The sequence below is a fragment of the Lipotes vexillifer genome, unplaced genomic scaffold, assembly GCF_000442215.2.
Source record: "Lipotes vexillifer unplaced genomic scaffold, Lipotes_vexillifer_v1.1 scaffold1195, whole genome shotgun sequence".
Taxonomy (NCBI): domain Eukaryota; kingdom Metazoa; phylum Chordata; class Mammalia; order Artiodactyla; family Lipotidae; genus Lipotes; species Lipotes vexillifer.
Window position 1 is genome coordinate 313473 of NW_006774543.1, and position 7721 is coordinate 321193.

Consider the following 7721-nt stretch of genomic DNA (forward strand, 5'->3'; position numbering starts at 1 on the left):
TATTGAAAAATCATCTCAGAACCTTTCAAATGATGTTAAATCTTAAAATCAATAAGCCATGTGTCTTATTTCAGGCTGGTATAACAAAATACCACATACATTATTTGTCATAGTTTTAGAGGCTGGAAGTCTGAGATTAGGGCCCCAGCACGGTTGGCTGAAGACCTTCTTCCAGGTCAGAAGGGGTGAGCTAACTCTGTGGGGTCTTTTTTATAAGAGCACTAACCCCATTCACAAGGGCTATTTCTTTATGACCTCAGCAATTCATAAAGGCCCTACCTCTTACTACTATCACATTGTGTACTAAGAGTTCAACATACAAATTTCAAGGGGGACACAAACATTCAGTCCACAGCAACATGCTACCATAATCTTTATCATTTCCTCAAAACAAGTGTCCTTTCTGTCCTAAATTGCTTTTCACTTAAAAAAATTTCTTTGGAAGTTAGAAGGAAATGATGGAATGATGGTTCTTTACCCATTGTATACGAGGGCTCTAAAAAAACTAAGTAGCTTCCTTTTTCGGAGATTATGGATTGGGTTTGAGGAACTTTGCATTGCCTGTATAAATTGCAAAATAAAATAGTAGTATAGACCTTTGGCTCTCAGAGCAGCACCATGGTCATTGGCAAGAACAAGCATCTTACAAAAGGCAGCAAAGAAGGAGCCAAGAAGAAAGTAGTTGATCCATTTTCTAAAACATACTGGTATGATGTAAAAGCACTAATTACCTATGTTCAGTGTGAGTAATGTTGGAAAAACTTTAGACTCAAGGAACCAAAATTGCATCTGATGACCTCAAGGTCATCAGATTTTTTTTTTTTTTTTTTTTTTTTTTTTTGTCGGACGCGCAGGCTCAGCGGCCATGGCTCACGGGACCAGCCTGTAGGATCCTCCCAGACCGGGGTACGAACCCGTGTCCTTTGCATCGGCAGGCGGACTCTCAACCACTGCACCATCAGGCAAGCCCCAAGGGTAGTGTTTTTGAAGTGAACCTTGCTGAGTTTCAGAATGATGAATCTGCACCTAGAAAATTCAGGCTAATTACTGAGGATATTCTGGGCAAAAACTGCCTGACGAACTTCTATGACATGAATCTTACCAGTGACAAAATGTGCTCTATGATCTAAAAATGTCAGACCATGATTGAAGTTTATATTGAGATCAAGAGTACTGATGGTTATTTAATTCATCTTGTCTCTGTTGGTTTTACTAAAAAAACATATAACAACCAGATTCAGAAGACCTCTTAAATTCAGGACCACAGGTCCCCAAAATCCGGAAGAAGATTATGGAAATCATGACCCAAAAGTTGTAGACAAATGACGTGAAAGAAGTCATTCCCTACAGGGAATGCGGTTACTAACAGGCCACAGACTGGTACCAGTCCGCAGCGGGCGGGGGTTGATGACCTCTGCTTTAGTTCGTGCTCTTTCCCATACAATTTAGAATCAGCTTGTCAAGAAATACCTCCCAACCTAGTGAGACTTTCTCCTATATTGACCCCTAAAAATTCTACAGCTTTTCCTTTTACATTTTTAAACTATCTCTAATTTTTTATATATGGTGAGAAAGTAAATTAAATTTTTTTCTTGCAGTTCAGATGTGTGTGTATGTGTGCCCATGTGCTTTGTGTGTGTGCATACATATTTTGGGGGCTTCTTTATGTTCTAATTGTCAATAAGCCTATGCTATTCTTTAGGTCAGTGGTCCCCAACTGTTTGGCACCAGGGACCAGTTTCGTGGAAGACAGTTTTTCCACAGACAGGGGCGGGGGCAGGGGAATGGTTCAGGTGGTAAAGCGAGCAATGGGGAGCAGCCTGGGGGTTGGGGACCCCTGCTTTAGGTTGTGCTCTTTCCCGAACAATTTAGAATCAGGTTGTCAATTTCCATAAAATATCTTTTGAAATTTGCATTAGAATTACATTTGGTCCATAGCCCTATTTACATCCTTATGATCCATCTCTACATTTATTTATTTAAAAATCTTTCAGTATAATGCTATAAACCTTTTACTGAAAGTTCTGTAACAACTTTTCTTGGATTTATTCCTGATCATTTTATAGTTTAAATCCTATTAATGGTACGTAACTGTGAAATTATATTTTATGTTGTTGCTCTTTGTAAAAATGTAGTTGATTTTCATAGAGTGTGATATCTGCAATCTTAATAAACTTACTGAATTTTATGTTAGCTGTAGTTTCTTTAGAGTTTTCTAGGTAGACATTTATATGCTCCATAAATAACTTAATAGTGGTGATAGTGAGCTACTTTGCTTTGTTCTTGATCTTGAAGGAAATCATTATAACATTTTATCATTATATAATATCTGATGTAATTTGTTGGTGAATATCTTTTAATGTTTTAAGAAAATGTCCTTCTGTTCATAGTTAGCTAAGAATTTTTTCCATGAGCTTATGTTGTACTTCTTGGAATACTGATTTTTCTGCCTCTATTGAAATGAATATATGATATTTTCCTTCAATAAGGTGAATTATTTTAACTGTTTCTAATATTTAGTCAATCTTGCATTCCTGGGGTAAACTCCCCTTGATGATGGTAAATTCTATTTTTTATATATTCCTGGGTTTGGTTAATAAATATTTGTTTAGGATTTTGTATCCTTGTTTATGAGTAAGATGGGGCTAGTAATTTTTTTCTCATACTGACCTAGCAGATTTTAGTACTAATGTTATATTGACCTTACAAAATTAGCTGATGACTATTTCCTTTCTTTTATTGTCTGGAAAAAAATTAAAATAATGGAATTATTTGTTCCTTTAGGGTTTAATAAAGTTTGCACATAGAACCATCTAAGATTGCTGTTGATCCGTATCAGAAGATTTTAAAACATTTATTTATTTTTGTATGTTGTTAAAGGGCTACTCAGGGTTTTTTCCTTCTAGATTCGACTTTTAGAAATTGTTATTTCATAGAATTCATTTAATCTCAGTGTTAAATGATGTGGCCACAGTGTTTATAGCCTCTAATAATTTTTAATAACTATAGTATTAGTAATTATTGTTTTTAAATTGTAATCTTGTTATTGTGCCGTCTGTTACATTTTCTTAATTTTTCAGAGTTTTCTCAATATTATCAGTTTTCTTTCCAAGGAACAACTTTTGAGTTTGTTGATCCTACTTATTGTATCTCTGGTTTGTGTTTTATTCATATTTAAAATTTTTCTCTAGTATTTTCTTCCTTTTCTGCAGATTCAGGTCCTTTCTCATTTTTCTATCTGGGTTGCAGAATTTTTGTTGATGATTTGCAGAAGTTCCTTTTATATCCTAAATATTCCCTTTCTGACTTGGACCAAACAAAAATGTTTTCAGTCTTCCATGTATGTTAATTTTGATTTTGGTGTCCGTAATTGAAGAGAAGTTGTTAATGTTGATGTATCACACTAACCATTTTTGTTTTGTTTTATAGTTTATCTTTTGAAATTTTGTGTGATATTTCTTAGCTGTTACCCTTGCTCCTTTGTCACAAATACAGTCTTCTTCATTTACTTCTGTAACTTTTCAAATTTTATTTTGGCATGTTTCCTTTAATCTCTTTGGAACTCCTTTGTCTGTAGGTTTAGTTAAAGAATGAGTTTTTACGTTTCCCCATATTTTAAGCCACTTAACATCAATATCTTTGGACAATATTTCATTTCGCCATTCATTTATGCTGCCAGGTTTATCCTATATTAAATCTCTGCTATATGTGAGTCCATCTGTAGCATCTCTAGCTCCAATAGGCTATTCTTCTCTTATAGGAAAACGATGATTTTTATTTCCATGAGTGTGCACTCTGCCTTACTGTTTGATAGGTTAATCAGTATTTTTACTTTCCAGCTTTAGGCTTACTTAGTTATTTGTATATTCTTATGTATAATTTTTAATGTATTAAATTTCTTTAGAAGTCCAAATGTCTTAAAACACATTTTAAAATATTTGATACTTAACTCAAATATATGTAATTTATATATATATATAATGAATATCTGGATCATTTCTGGGTTTGCTGCTATTGTCTCTTTGTTCTCTTGATTATTAATTATATACATTACTTTTTGTATATTTATAAATTGAAAGTTTAATATTTGTGGTATATGCTAGGCATTTTGTCAAAAAATAGGATTTCACATATACATATTTTCTCTCACTGTACATATTTTTCTCTTTTTTACACTGTCAGACAACTAAGGTAAGGGAATTATTTATCCTCTCAATCCATTCAGAAATTTATCTTGGTCAGGGCTGGACTGCAGCTTTGGGAAGACTCAGTCGTCTTTTGTTTCACTTTTATTTGCAGGTGTGCTTTCTAAATTTTCTAAATTATTGGATTGTGAGCCACATAGTGTTCTGTCTCTTCAGCTCTGAACATTTGCAAGAGTTTAGAGATTTCTTGCCCAGCTCTTCAGCTACCTGTCCCATACAGCATCATAAACAGGCAGATGCCTAAGGCAGAGGATGGTACTACTGTGCTTAAGGCTATCTCTTTCTTCACCAGGTCTTTGTTTCCTAAACCAGTCAATACTACAGGAGATTTTCTTCTGCCTTTTAGAAATTTTCAAATTAACTCTTCAGGCTCTCACACTGTTCACAGAATAGCCAGATAGCAGAATAGCCGATAACCTATCACACAGTTATCTCATGGGGAAGCATAGTCAGGTGGTTGCAGACCTTCAGGGTATAATGTGTTACTCCATCTGTGCACAGCTGCTAAAAAATAGTTGGTTTCTCTTTCCCAAGCACTCTTAGCCCAGTCTTCAGCTAGTATCCAGGATCTGCAAATGCCCCCAGGAGTGAAATGTTTGGAGATAATTTGACCTAAGTGATGAACACACAAATGGACAATGGCAAGACCATATATGAGAGCAGACATGTCACCCACACACTCTGCAGCAAACAGTTGAGAAAGTCAAATCAAAGTCTCTGCAGCAATCAGAGCAGTCAGAACTTGGACAGTGACTATGGGCTTGCCTAATTTTTGCCCTCACTTACAACTCAGAACCAACTGGAGAAAGCCAAATATGCTCCCCGAAACAATCATGTAAAATGCCCCACTTGTAGTTAAGCTACCTCCAGCTTCCTCATGCTAACAGCCTCCGATGAAAGCAAACCTAAACCTTCTCTTTTTTCGGCCATAAACCTTTTCTACTACACTGCCTGCCTTTGAGTCTCTGCCAGCTGCTATGATGGTAGCTGTGACTTGCTTCCTGTAGCAAGCTCTGAATAAATAACCTCTGTTCTCATTTGGTTTGCCTTTGTTTATTTCCACATAATTCATCTCAGAAGGGTTCGTGTCTCCCTGGAATTTTAGTTTATCTAAATAGTTCATGATATTAATTTATGAGGTTTTGTTTTTAATTTATCTGATTTTTTTTTTCTGGTTTTGGCAGCAGACACAGTGATATGTCATGAACTCCTGCATTTTTGCTAGGAAAAGAGGTCTAGATCAAATGTTCTTTAAAGAATCCTCAAAGTCTGGGACAGTTCAGGTGTTTAACTACATGAAGCCCAGCTACCATCTCAGATGAAAAATTCTCTCACAGACACAGAATGCTGTCCATGCTTCACACCTCCAATTCCTTAACCACAAAGTGTCCTGGGAATTATAATTGAATGGCTCAGAGCAGGGGTTGGCAAATAAGGCCCTTAGGGTAAATCTAGTTAGCTACTTGCTTTTGTAAATCGAGCGTTACAGGAAGATAACCACACTTCTTTGTTTATGCATTGTCTATAGACTTTGCTTAAGTACTACAATGGCAGAGTTGAATAGTTGTGACTAAGAGTGTATGGCCCATAAACGCTAAAATACTTAACAGTCTGGCGCTTTACAGGAAAAGTTTGATAACTCCTAGTTTAGTGTATGTTTTTCAAATGTGTTTTTTCAGCTCTACAATTTTTACTGGATTCTTTCTCATAGTTCTAATCTCTCTCCTCATTGAGTTTATGCTTTTCTTTAAACACTTGAACATACAACAGCTCTTTTAAAGTTTTTGACTACTAATTACATCATATCTGTCATTTCTGCTTCTCTTTACGTTGACTAAGGTTTCGCCTGGTCATGAATCACATTTTCGTGCCTCTGTAAGTACGGTGATTTTTAATTGGTATTGTGAGAGTTATACTGATGAAAGTCTGGGTTTTGTTGTCTTTCTTTGATGTGTGTAAGTATTTGGGTTAGTGACCAGTTAGTCAAGCTTTGTTAGAGCACATCTAGATTAGTTATAAATGTGGTTTAATTTTAATAAGAGTAGTTTAATTATGAGATCAGTTAGAGCACATTTGAATTAACTGTAAGAAGTGGTTTAATGCTAAAATGTGGGATTTCTGGGGTCTCCACTGAATGCTCTTGATATTTAACTATGTCTCTCTACTATGCCTGTTTAGAATTTGGTGTCTAACAGCCAGCCCTGTTCAGTTCATGGCTAGTGCCTTTTGTAGTTGTTTTCTATCTAGTAGTTATTTTTTTTATCAGCTTCATAGAGTCTCACTCTATCCATGTGCAGTTTAGTATTCAAAAAAGATTCAAAGGAATACTGTGCAAATTTATGGAACTCTTCATCTATGTAGCTTCCTCTTATCTTATACTCTACCTCAAATTTAAAGCTATTGCAGCCCTCCTGAAACCTAATCAACTCAGTAATAATTGCTGTGCTCTGCTTTAGTTATTGCTTCTTGTACTGCAGTCTGGAAAGTGTCTCCAGGCAGAAAGCCAGGGTGATTGTAGGGCTCACCAAGTTTGTTTTTCTTCTCTCAGTCCTATGCTGAAAATAGTTATTTAATATATTTTGGATAGTAATTTAATTATTTACAATAGAATGGGTAGTTTGTTACCACTAACAACATCATGGCTGGTTGAGTATTGATCTAGTAGTCCTATTAGAAAAAAACCACAATTAAATGATAAATTTAACAGGAATGCAAGGTTTTATGGGCTGAATTTTGTCCCTCAAAAGTTCATATGTTGAGTTCCTAAGCCCCAGTATTCAGAATGTGACGGTGTTTGGAAACTGAGTCTTTCAAGGGGTAATTAAGTTAAAATGAGGTCGTTATTGTGGGCTTTAATCTGATAATGATGTCCTTATAAGAAGAGGAAATTAGGACACAGACACACACAGAAGGAAGATCATGTGAAGATATGGGGAGAAGATGGCCATCTACAAACAAAGGAGAGAGGCCTCAGAAGGAATAAACCCTGCCAACAGCTTGATCTCAGATTACTAGCTTCCAGAATTGTAAGTTTCTATTTAAGTCACCCAGTCTGTGGTACTTTGTTATGGCAGCCCTAGAAAACTAGTACACAGGGTTTACTTTAACTAACGTTAATAGTTGGTAAGCAATAAATGGATCTGTTATCATCTGCATGAAAGTAAAGGGGTGATATAAAAATATTTAACTACCAGTAAGGCATAATCAGTACCAGTAAATCAGAATGATGCCAGCAATATCTGCATTCACTGGTTGAATATAAGTCCTGAATAAAGTGAATGGGATAAAAAATTTGTAAAGCAAATATTCTATATTCAAATGGCAAATAATATATGTTGTTATATGAGCAAGTGTATTCATTGATGGTCTTCAAGTTATCTGTAAACTCATTGAAAGTGTGTGCAATGTTACGGAAATTATTGTTCTTGTTTATTTTTTCTGGAGATGTTTTTATAGCATTCAGTATGTGCTGGTCAACATCTTGAGACCAGTAACTTAAGGAGAATCACTAGTCTA

At 35.5% G+C, this 7721-nt stretch overlaps 1 pseudogene; it reads left to right on the forward strand.

The window, feature by feature from the left end:
* The first annotated feature begins 618 nt into the window (after positions 1 to 618).
* LOC103068404 (40S ribosomal protein S3a-like) lies at positions 619 to 1366 on the forward strand (annotated as a pseudogene).
* Positions 1367 to 7721: the final 6355 nt, after the last annotated feature.